Here is a 13,050-nt window from a genome sequence, read left to right on the forward strand (position 1 = left end):
GTCCTCAAAGTGTCATGTTTGCTTTTTAACACTTTGTAGTTCTTGTTAGGCGCCTTCAAGTCAGTTCCGACTCATATCGACCATATGCACAACAGAATGAAACACTGTCCTGCACCATCCTCACAATTGTTACTATGTTTGAGCCCACTGTTGCAGCCACTGTGTAAATCCATCTCTCTGAGGGTCTTCCTCTTTTTCGATGACGCTCTATTTTACCAAGTCTGATGTCCTTTTCCAGGAACTGGTTCCTCTTGATAACATGTCCAAAGTACACAAGAGGAAGTCTCGCCATCCTCCCTTCTAAAGAGAATTCAGGTGGTACTTCTTCCAAGACAGATGTGCTCCTTCTTCTGGCAGCCCATGGTATATTCAAGATTCTTCAAGAACACCATAATTCAAAGGCATCAATTCTTCTTTGAAAAAAACACCTATTGCCATTGAGTCCAATCTGACTCATAGCGACCCTATAGAACAGAGTAGAGCCGCCCCATAGAGTTTTCAAGGAGCGTCCGGTGGATTCAAACTGTCGACCTTTTTGTTAGCAGCGGTAGCAACCACTACCCCACCAGGATTTCCTCTTTGGTCTTCCTTATTCATTGTCCAGCTTTTGCATGCGTATGAAAAATGAGGCAGCTGAAAATACCATGGCTTGGGCCAGGTGCACCTTAGGCCTCAAGGTGACATCTTTGCTTTTTAACACTTTAAAGAGGTCTTTCGCAGCACATTTGCCCATTGCGATTTGTCCTTTGATTTCTTTTTTTTTTTAATTTGTATTGTGCTTTAAGTGAAAGTTTACAAATCAAGTCAGTCTCTCATACAAAAATTTATATACACGTTGCTATATACTCCTAGATGTTCTCCCCCTAATGAAACAGCACACTCCTTCCCTCCACACTCTATTTTCATGTCCATTCCGCCAGCTTCTGACCCCCTCTGCCCTCTCATCTCCCTTCCAGATAGGAGATGCCAACATAGTCTCAAGTGTCCACTTGATCCAAGAAGCTCATTCTTTACCAGCATGTTTTTCTATGCCATTGTCCAGTCCAATCCCTGTCTGAAGAGATGGCTTTGGGAACGGTTCCTGTCTTGGGCTAACAGAAGTTCTGGGGGCCGTGACCTCCAGGGTCCTTCGAGTCTCAGGTAGACCATCTTTTTATGAGAATTTGGGGCCTGCACCCCACTGCTCTCCTGCTCCCTCAGGGGATCTCTGTTGTGGTCCCTCTCAGGGCAGTCATCGGTTGTAGCCAGGCACCACCTAGTTATTCTGGTCTCGGGCTGATGTAGTCTCTGGTTTGTTGTTGTTGTTAGGTGCCTTCGAGTCGGTTCCGACTCATAGCGACCCTATGCACAACAGAACCAAACACTGCCCGGTCCTGAGCCATCCTTACAATTGTTGTTATGCTTGAGCTCACTGTCGCAGCCACTGTGTCAACCCACATCATTGAGGGCCTTCCGCTTTTCCGCTGACCCTGTACTCTGCCTAGCATGATGTCCTTCTCCAGGGACTGATCCCTCCTGACAACATGTCCAAAGTATGTAAGATGCAGTCTTGCCATCCTTGCTTCTAAGGAGCGTTCTGGTTGTAATTCTTCTAACACAGATTTGTTTGTTCTTTTGGCAGTCCACGGTATATTCAATATTCTTTGCCAACACCACAATTCAAAGGCAACAATTCTTCGGTCTTCCTTCTTCATTGTACACCTTTCACATGCATATGATGCGATTGAAAACACCATGGCCTGGGTCAGGTGCACCGTAGTCTCTGAGGTGACATCTTCCCTCTTCAGCACTTTAAAGAGGTCCTTTGCAGCAGATTTACCCAATGCGATGCGTCTTTTCATTCCTTGACTGCTGCTTCCATAGCTGTTGATTGTGGATCCAAGGAAAATGAAATCCTTGACAACATCAGGCTTTTCTCCGTTTATCATGATGTTGCTCATTGCTCCAGTTGTGAGGATTTTTGTTTTCTTTACGTTGAGGTGTAATCCATACTAAGGCTGTGGTCTTTGATCTTCAATAGTAAGTGCTTCAAGTCCTCTTCACTTTCAGCAAGCAAGGTTGTGTCATCTGCATAACGCAGGTTGTTAATGAGTCTTCCTCCAATCCTGATGCCCTGTTCTTCTTCATATAGTCCAGCTTCTCGGATTATTTGCTCAGCATACAGATTGAATAGGTATGCTGAAAGAATACAATCCTGGCACACACCTTTTCTGACTTTAAACCAATCAGTATCCTCTTGTTCTGTCCGAACAACTGCCTCATGAGCACAATTAAGTGTTCTGGAATTCCCATTCTTCGCAATCTTATCCATAATTTGTTATGATCCACACAGTCGAATGCCTTTGCATGGTCAATAAAACACAGGTAGACATCCGTCTGGTATTCTCTGCTTTCATCCAGGATCCATCTGACATCAGCTATGATATCCCTGGTTCCACATCCTCTTCTGAAACCAGCCTGAATTTCTGGCAGTTCCCTGTCGATATACTGCTGCAGCCCTTTTTGAACGATCTTCAGCAGAATTTTGCTTGTGTGTGATATTGATGATATTGTTCTATAATTTCCACATTCGGTTGGATCACCTTTCTTGGGAATAGGCATAAATACGAATCTCTTCCAGTCAGTTGGCCAGAAAGCTGTCTTCCATATTTCTTGGCATAGACGAGTGAGCACCTCCAGTGCTGCATCTGTTTGTTGAAACATCTCAATTGATATTCCATCAATTCCTGGAGCCTTGTTTTCGCCAATGCCTTCAGAGCAGCTTGGACTATCTTCCTTCAGTACCATTGGTTCCTGATCATGTGCCATCTCTTGAAATGGTTGAACATCGACTATTTTTTTTGGTATAATGACTCTGTGTATTCCTTCCATCTTCTTTTGATGCTTCCTGCATCGTTTAATATTTTCCCCATAGAATCCTTCACTATTGCAACTTGAGGCTTGAATTTTTGCTTCAGTTCTTTCAGATTGAGAAACACCGAGCATGTCCTTCCCTTTTGGTTTTCTATCTCCAGCTCTTTGCAGATGTGATTGTCTTCTCGAGACTCCCTTTGAATTTTTCTGTTCAGTTCTTTTACTTCATCAGTTCTTCCTGTCTCTGGTTTACGTGGCCCTTTCTGTCTCTTGGGCTCATAATTACCTTGTGGCCTTGGTGTTCGTGATTCTCCTTTGCTCCAGGTGGGTTGAGGCCAAGTGATGCATCTTAAATGGCCGCTTGCTAGGGTTTAAGACCCCAGATGCCATTCTCCAAAGTGGGATGTAGAATGTTTTCTTAATAGATTTTATTATGCCAATTGACTTAGATGTCCTCTGAAACCATGGTCCCCAAACCCCCACCCCTGCTACACTGGCCTTCGAAGCATTCATTTTATTCAGGAAACTTCTTTGCTTTTGGTTTAGTCCAGTTGTGCTGACCTCTCCTGTATTGTGTGTTGTCTTTCCCTTCACCTAAAATAGTTCTTATCTACTAATTAGTGAATACCCCTCTCCCTCCCTCCGTCCCTCCCCCCTCTCATAACCATCAAAGAGTATGTTCTTCCCCGTTTAAACTCTTTCTCAGGTTCTTGTAATAGTGTTCTTATACAATATTTGTCCTTTTGCAACTGACTAATTTCACTCAGCATAATGCCTTCCAGATTCCTCCATGTTATGAAATGTTTCACAGATTCATCATTGTTCTTTATCGATGTGTACTATTCCATTGTGTGAATATACCATAATTTATTTATCCATTCATCCATTGATGGGCACCTTGGTTCCTTCCATCTTTTTGCAATTGTAAGCAGTGCTGCAATGAACATGGGTGTGCATATATCTGTTCATGTAAAGGTTCTTAATTCTCTAGGATATATTCCAAGGAGTGGGATTGGTGTATCGTATGGTAGTTCTATTTCTCTTTTTAATGAATTGCCAAATGGATTTCCAAAGTGGTTGTACCATTTTACATTCCTACCAGTAGTGTATAAGTGTTCCAGTCCACAACCTCTCCAACATGTATTATTTTGTGTTTTTTTTTTTTTGGATTAATGCCATCCTTGTTGGAGTAAGATGGAATCTCATTGTAGTTTTTTGATTTGCATTTCTCTCATGGCTAATGATCATGAGCATTTCCTCATGTATCTGTTAGCAGCCTGAATGTCTTCTTTAGTGAAGTGCCTGTTCATATCTTTTGCCCATTTTTAATTGGGTTATTTGCCTTTTTGTAGTTGAGCTTTTGCAGTATCATGTAGATTTTAGAGATCAGATGCTGATCAGAAATATCAGCACTAAAAACTTTTTCCCAGTCTGTAGGTAATCTTTTTACTCTTTTGGTGAAGGCTTTGGATGAGCATAGGTGTTTGATTTTTAGGAGCTCACAGTTATCTAGTTTTTCTTCTGCATTGCTAGTAATATTTTGTATAGTGTTTATGCCATGTATTAGGGCTCCTAGCATTGTCCCTATTTTTTTTCCCATGATCTTTATCCTTATCGATTTTATATTTAGGTCTTTGATCCCTTTTGAGCTCATTTTTGTGCATGGAGTGAGGTATGGGTCTTGTTTCATTTATTTGCAGATGGATATCCAGTTATGCCAGCACTGTTTGTTAAAAAGACTGTCTTTTCCCCATTTAACTGATTTGGGGCCTTTGTCAAATATCAGCTGCTCACACATAGATGGATTTATGTGTGGATTCTCAATGCTGTTCCATTGGTCTACATATCTGTTGTTATACCACTACCAGGCTGTTTTGACTACAGTGGCGGTACAATAGGTTCTGAAGCAGGTAGAGTGAGGCCTCCCACTTTTTTGTTCTTTTTCCGTAATGATTTACTCACGCCTTTTGATTTCTTGACTGCTGCTTCTGTGGGTGCTGATTGTGAATCCAGGTGACATGAAATCCTTGACAATGTCAATCTTTTCTTGTTTATCATTATGTTGTTTATTGGTTCAGTTGTGAGGATTTTTGTTTTCTTTATGTTGAGGTGTAATCCATACTGAAGGCTGTAGTCTTTGATATTCATCAGTAAGTGTTTCAAGGCCTCTTCGCTTTTGAAAGCAAGGTTGTGTCATCTGCATATCTCAGGTTGTTAATGAGTCTTTCTCCAATTCCGATGCCACATTCTTCTCATATAGTCTAGCTCCTTGGATTATTTGCTCAGCATACAGATTGAATAAGTAGGGTGAAAGCATACAACCCTGATGCACACCTTTCCTGACTTTAAACCACGCAGTATCCCCTTGTTCTCTTCTAACGACTACCTCTTGGTCTATGTACAGGTTCGTCTCGAGCACAATTAGGGGTTCTGGCATTTCCATTCTTTGCAATGTTATCCATAAATTGTTGTGATTGTCACAGTCGAATGTCTTTGCAGTCAATAAAACACAGGTAAACATCTTTCTGTTATTCTCTGATTTCAACCAAGGTACATCTGACATCAGCAAGGACGTACCTCATTCCACGTCCTCTTTTGAATCCGACTTGAATTTCTGGCAGTTCCCAGTTGATGTACTGCTGCAACTGTTTTTGAGTTATCTTCAGCATAATTTTATTTGCATGTGATGTTAACGATATTGTTCAATAATTACTCCATTCTGTTGGGTCACCTTTCTTTGGAATAGGCACAAATACGAATCTATTCCAGTTGATTGGCAGGTAACTGTCTTCCAAATTTCTTGGCATACACGAGTGAGCACTTCCAGCCTTTGACCCAGTTGTTGAAACATCTCAGCTGGTATTCCGTTAGTTTCTGGAGCCTTGTTTTTTCCGATGGCTTCAGTGCAGCTTGAACTCTTTTTTTTCCAGCACCATTGGTTCTTGATCATATACTACTTCCTGAAATAGTTGAACATTGAACCAATATTTTTGATACAGTGACTGCATTCTTTCCCTCTTCTTTTGATGCTTCCTGCGTTGTTCAATATTTTGCCCATAGAATCCTTCAGTATTGCAACTCCAGGCTTGAATTTTTTCTTCAGTTCTTTCTGCTTGAGAAATGCCAAGTGTATTCTTCCCTTTTGGTTTTTTAACTCCAGGTCTTTGCACATTTCATTATAATACTTTACTTTGTCTTCTTGAGCTGCCCTTTGAAGTCTTCTGCCCTGTTACACAATCATTTCTTCTGTTCACTTTAGCTACTCTGTGTTCAGGAGAAAGTTTCAGAGTCTCTCCCAACATCCATTTTGGTCTTTTCTTTCTTTTCTGTCTTTTTAATAACCTTTTGCTTTCTTTATGTATGGTAACCTTGATGTTATCCCATAACTGGTCTGGTCTTTGGTCATTAGTGTTCATTGCATCAAATCTATTCTTCAGATGGTCTCTAAATTCAAGTGGGATATACTCAAGGTAGTACTTTGGCTCACATGGACTTGTTTTAATTTTGCTCAGGTTCAGCTTGAACTTGCATATGAGCAATTGACAGTCTGTTCTGAAGTCGACCCCTGGCCTTGTTCTGACAGATGATATTGAGCTTCTCCATCATCTCTTTCCACAGACATAGTTGATTTGATTCCTGTGTATTCCATTTTGCCAGGTCCAAGTTTATATTTATCATTTATGTTGTGAAAATAGGTGTTACATTTCAATAAGTCATTGGTCTTTCAAAATTCTATCATGCTGTCTCTAGCATCCTTTCTATCACCAAGGCCATATTTTCCAACTACCAATCCTTCTTCTTTGTTTCCTACTTTTGAATTCCAGTCACCCATAATTATCAATGCATCTTGATTGCATGTTTGATCAATTTCAGACTGCAAATGTTGGTAAAGATCTTCAATTTCTTTATCTTTGGCATTAGTGGTTCATTTGTAAATTTCAGTAATAGTGGAAGTAGCTGGTCTTCCTTGTAGGCATATGAATATTATTCTATCACTGACACCATTATATTTTAATACAGATTTTGAAATGTTCTTTTTGATGATGAATGAGATGCCTTTCCTCTTCAATTTGTCATTTCCAGCATTGTAGGCCATATGATTTTCCAATTTAAAATGGCCAATACCAGGCCGTTTCAGCTCACTAATGCCTAAAATATCAATCTTCAAGCATGCCATTTCATTAAAAAAATTTTTTTTATTGTTCGTTGGGTGAAAGTTTACAAAACAAATTAGTTTCACATTCAGTAATTTGCACATAAAGTGTTCTATGACATTGGTTTCATTCCCCAAAATGTGTCAGTACTCTCCCCATTTCCTCCCTGGGTTCCCAGATTCCTTTCCTCTAGATTTTCTACCCCTTCCTGTCTTCTCATCTCTGCTTTTGGGCAAGAGTTGTCCTTTTGATCTTGTATAATTCATCGTTCTAAATGGCACATTCCTTTCAGTGTTATTGTTTATTTTATGGGCCTGACGGGGCCCTGGCAGTGCAATGCTTAAGAGCTCGGCTGCTAACCAAATGGTCAGCAGCTTGAATTCACCAGCTGCTCCTTGGAAACCTTAGGGGTCAGTTTTCCTCTGTCCTATAGGGTCTCTCTGAGTCAGAATCAACTTGACGGAAATGGGGTATTTTTGGTTTTATGGGCCTGTCTATGGTTTGGCTGAAAGGTGGTCTCTGGCAATGGCTTCAGTTCAAGTTCAGAGGGGTGTCTTAGGGCCATAGTCTCAGGGATTCCTCCAGTCTCTGTCAGACCAATAAGTCTGGTCTTTTTTGTGAATTTGATCAGTTGTTCTACAGTTTTTCTCCTGCTCTGTCCGGGACCTTGTGTTGTGATCCCAGTCAGAGGTCAGTAGTTGTAGTAATGTACCATCTAATTCTTCTGGTCTTGGGGTTATGTAGGCTGTGGTTCATGTGGTCCATTAGTCCTTTGGACTAATTGCTCCCTTGACTCTTTGGTTTCCTTCCCTCTCCTTTCCTCTGGGTGGTAAGAGACTAATAGTTGTCTGCTCTCCATTTCATCTTTGATAACTTCCAATTTTCCTTGATTCATACTTTGTAAATTCCAGGTTCTGATTATCAATGGATGCTTACAGCTGTTTCTTCTCATTTTGAGTCATGCCACATCAGCAAATGAAGATCCTGGAAGTTTGACTCCACCCACGTCATTAAGGTCCACACTACTTTGAGGTGGCAGCTCTTCCTCAGTCATCTTTTGAGTGCTCCCAACCTGAGGGGCTCATCTTCTGGCACTATATCAGACAATGTTCTGCTGCTATTCACAAGGTTTCCCTGGCCAATTTTTTTCAGAAGTAGATCGCTAGGCCCCTCTTCCCAGTCTGTCCTAGTCTGGAAGCCCTACTGAAACTTGTCCACCATGCGGAGGCAAGTTTACCAGTAAGCAAGGTATGCACAGGCTTACAGTAAACAAGGTAAGCATGAGCTTAATTGTGTTTAGTTACTAATCTGTAGTGCACATTTTCACATGGGTTTCACCACATCTTTGATGTGGTGTAAAACAGGTGAAGTTGTGCTCTACAGATTAGTAAGGAAGCATAAGTAAGCCAGTACTCATCTTGTTTATTGGATAATCTGTCCCTGCCACCATAGGTGTACCTGCTGGTGCTTGAAACACCAGTGACATAGCTTTCAGCATCACAGCAACACAGTAGCCACCACAGTACAACCTGACAGATGAGTGGTGGTTAATCCCCACAGCTGAGTTAAATAGTCTGTTCCTTCTAGTTCTTTTGGTATTTCTTTATTTAACTTTTTAGTTCATGTAGAAAGAATCATGGTGTATGATAAGAGATAAAGGCTTATTTTAATTTCTTTCTATATTAATGACCCCAGGTAAATTTATTAACTGAGTGTTTTTTCCATTGTTTTGTTATGATTTGTTCATCGAGCATTCAATTCTTTTACCTACTAGCGTGTTTTCCTGGCCTCACTATCTTATTTACTAGCGTATATTTCTGATTTGCACCAGAATTCTTTCATTTTAACTATCGTTGGTAGTTGCCATCCATTCAACTCTGACTCAGGATGACCCTATGTATAACAGAATGACACTTTGCCCAGTCCTGTGCCATCCTTACAATATTTGGTATGTTTGAGCCCATTGTTGCAGCCACCACATCAGTTCATCTCATGAAGGATTCCCCTTGTTTTTGCTGACCCTTTACTCATGTTAACTTAGAACACATTCTAATATTTGAGAGTCCTTTTAGAATTTTGTTTCTCTTGGAGAGTTATGTATAATTGTTACTCCAAGTTAATTTTAGGGATAAAATATATATTCATAAGAATTGTCAACATCTATAAATCTTCACACTATTAGTCTTCCCATTCAGAATCATGGTATTACTTTTCATTTATTCCAATTTGTGTTTATTTCTGCCAGTTAGGTTTCATATTATTATTTCTTTGTCTCACAACTGTTGTGTGTGTTGACTTATTTTATATTTTAATGTTATATGTATTAAATTGTATTTGTATTAAATTTTTCTCCTTTTTGTTGGTTATCAGTAGGTATATTATTGGCTTTCAAAGACTACTTATCTTGTGTTTTATGACTTTTTGGTGAACTCTAGTTATCTTTAATCTCTCTTAGTTAATTCTGTGGATTTTCTAGGTATATAATGTCATTTAAAAATCTTCTATTTTTATTTCTTCCTTACCAAAATTTACTTTTAATTTATTTTCTTACTTCATTCATGAACAAGAATTTCTCATAAACACTAAACATATAAATTATTTAAAGCTCCTTTGTTTTGTTCTAGTTTTTATACAAATTGACTTTATTTTTTCATTTGGTAGGAGATCAAGTCTTTGTTTTTTGAATATACACTCTTTATCATGTCAAAACGGTAGTTCACTATTCCTATATTAAAAGACACGTTAACCAGAAATAGTTGGATTTTAATAATAAGTGCAGAATGTCTTTTTTGACATTTACTGGAATGATCATATATTTTTCAATAATACTGATACTTTGTATTTAAATCATCTTTATATTCCTGGGATAAATAATAGTTGATTAAGGCTTAAAATTAGTTTAATACATTTCTGTATTTTATTGGTAGCATTTTGTTTAAAATGTTCACATCAAGAAAGGCAGTGTGATATACTAGAAGGAGTAAGTTCAAAACCAACTGGACCGTATAATATCTTTATTCAGGGTGGTTTAGTAGTTAAAAAATAGACCCTAACATCAGAGAGAACCGATTTGAATACTCCTCTGCCACTTAATAGCTTTGTTACTTTGTTACTCTGGACAAGCCTCACTTCCCTTATTTGTAACATGGGGACATAATAACACTTTACAGGGATTGTTTGTTGTGAGGATTTAATAAGATATTCTGTGAGAGTGGTTCCATATGAAATGGTTGCTGTTATAACTATCTTGCTCCTCAGTGAGAACAGTCCATGCTTTTATTTTTTACATATTCTTACCTTCTTCGTATCAATTTTACCTGCATCATTCTTACCATGTTTCCCTCAGAGGATAATTTTAAGAAATATACCATAATTTTCAATACTCAAGGATAACTTGTATAATATATTTTTCAAAGGCTTGGAGAAAAAAATCCTCTGATAAATACATCAGGTCCAGGTGTGTTTTGGAAGAAGCAGTTTTTAAAAATATTTTCCCTGTGTTCTTCTGTATTTATTAGATGTCCAGAGAAGTCTGACAATTTTTTCTATGTGAAAAAAAAAACCCAAGTTTCAGAATTTTTCCATGTAACCTGAGAATTGTTGATCAATTTATTACCCATGCTTAAAACCATTTTGGCATTCAACTAGTTACTGGATTGCCTTATCTTGCCTTCTTAAAGAAATACAACCTGCATCATTTTACAATGGAGTTACCTTGGAAGCCAACATTCATTTGATTGTCCAAATCTTTTTGACAACCAGATTCTGCCTTTTTTTTCTGTTCATTTAGTTGAGACTTTGTGTGAACTTCCAATCCTGGAACTCCCAACTTTGAATAAAAAAGCTTTTTAGGTATGAATAAATATTCAGCCACCCTTAACTCACCAGAAGTGTCTTCTATACGGAATGACCACAACTGGTTTGTAGCCTGTGAAACCATAGCTAGAACATAGCAGTAACAAGTGCTTGGAATACTTCCAATACTTGGAAATAGGCTGGAAAGGTGAATTCCACAGATTCAAACCAGGAAGAAGATTCTTCACCCTTTGTCCACAGCATGGCCCTGCGCATATGCCCAACGGTATATGCTGGTTGTCTTTCAAAAGATTATTAAATAAGTTATGTGTCTTAGCAGACGAGTAAAAGGATGGTTCTGATAGAATACACTGAAAAATTAAAAATCCCTCGTGCATCACTCCAACAAGGCTGGCATTAATCCAAAAAACACAAAATAATAAATGGTGGAGAGGTTGTGGAGAGACTGGAACACTTATACACTGCTGGTGGGAATGTAAAATGGTACAACCACTTTGGAAATCAATTTCATGCTTCTTTAAAAAGCTAGAAATAGAACTACCTTACGGTCCAGCAATCCCACTCCTTGGAATATATTCTAGAGAAGTAAGAGCCTTTACATGAATAGATATATGCACACCCATGTTTACTGCAGCACTGTTTACAATAGCAAAAAGATGGAAGCAAACAAGGTGCCCATGAATGGATGAATGGATAAATAAATTATGGTATATTCACACAATGGAATAGTACACATCGATAAAGAACAATGATGAATCTGTGAAACATTTCATAACATGGAGGAATCTGGAAGGCATTATGCTGAGTGAAATTAGTCAGTTGCAAAAGGACAAATATTCTTTGAGACCACTATTATAAGAACTCAAAAAGTAGTTTAAACAGAGAAGAAAATATTCTTTGATGGTTATGAGAGTGGGGAGGGAGAGAGGGAGAGGGGTATTCACTAATTAGATAGTAGATAAGAACTATTTTAGGTGAAGGGAAAGACAACACACAATACAGGAGAGGTCAGCACAACTGGACTAAACCAAAAGCAAAGAAGTTTCCTGAATAAACCGAACACTTTGAAGACCAGCACAGGAGAGGCAGGGGTTTGGAGACCATGGTTTCAGGGGACATCTAAGTCAACCGGCATAATAAAACCTGTTAAGAAAACATTCTGCATCCCACTTTGGAGAGTGGCATCTGGGGCCTTAAACGCTAGCAAGTGGCCGTCTAAGATGCATCAATTGGTCTCAACCCACCTGGAGCAAAGGAGAATGAAGAACACCAAAGACACAAGGTAATTATGAGCCCAAGAGACAGAAAGGACCACGTAAACCAGAGACTACATCAGCCTGAGACCAGAATAACTAGTTGGTGTCTGGCTACAACTGATGACTGTTCTGAAAGGGAACACAACAGAGAACCCCTGAAGGAGCAGGACAGCAGTGGGATGCAGACCCCAAATTCTCTTAAAAAGACTAGACTTAATGGTCTGACTGAGACTAGAAAGACCCTGGTGGTCATGGTCCCCAGACCTTCTGTTAGCCCAAGACAGGAACCATTGCCAAAGCCAAGTCTTCAGACAGGGATTGGACTGGACAATGGGTTGGAGAGGGATGCTGGTGAGGAGGGAGCTGCTTGGATCTGGTGGACACTTGAGACTATGTTGGCATGTCCTGCCTGGAGGGGAGATGAGAGGGTGGAGGGGGTTAGAAGCAGGTGAAATGGACACGAAAAGAGAGAGTGGAGGGAGAGAGTGGGCTGTCTCGTTAGAGGGAGAGCAACTAGGAGTATATAGCAGCAAGGTGTATATAAATTTTTGTATGAGAGACTGACTTGATTTGTAAACTTTCACTTAAAGCACAATAAAAATTAAAAAAAAAAAGCCACAGTGCACTGCTACATGAGAGAGTTTAACTTTTCACCTATCCAGCATCTTTAAAAACACAGCAACATCTATTTGGTTGTGGATCACAATAATCCTTTTGTTGCTAAGCCGTTACATAACTTTAGAATTCTTTCCTGCATCGGTCAAAGCTAATTACATTTATTGGAAGAACATGTTACTTGAGAGGCTGCTACATCCTCACCCAGGGTCTTAGTCTTACATTTTTAGGTGTGAGTCTATTCAAGCATGAAGACAGAGCACAGGAATCCTGTTCCCTAAAAAAAAAAAAAAGTATGTTTAAATGTTTGCTTACATCCTTTGATTTGACTGATGGGAGGAGAGGGATAGGACCGA

The 13,050-nt window shown here is 39.3% G+C and overlaps 1 long non-coding RNA gene across 4 annotated transcripts in view; it reads right to left on the bottom strand.

Moving 5' to 3' along the window:
- The window catches only part of LOC126069164 (uncharacterized), a 253,482-nt gene that overhangs the window by 236,869 nt on the left and 3,563 nt on the right, over window positions 1-13,050 (bottom strand). For all 4 annotated transcript variants that reach the window (XR_007515856.1, XR_007515857.1, XR_007515859.1 and 1 more), the window contains exon 2: window positions 12,917-12,971. This is a non-coding gene — a long non-coding RNA (uncharacterized LOC126069164). The remainder of the gene's footprint in view (window positions 1-12,916; window positions 12,972-13,050) is intronic.

The sequence above is a fragment of the Elephas maximus genome, chromosome X, assembly GCF_024166365.1.
Source record: "Elephas maximus indicus isolate mEleMax1 chromosome X, mEleMax1 primary haplotype, whole genome shotgun sequence".
Lineage (NCBI taxonomy): Eukaryota > Metazoa > Chordata > Mammalia > Proboscidea > Elephantidae > Elephas > Elephas maximus.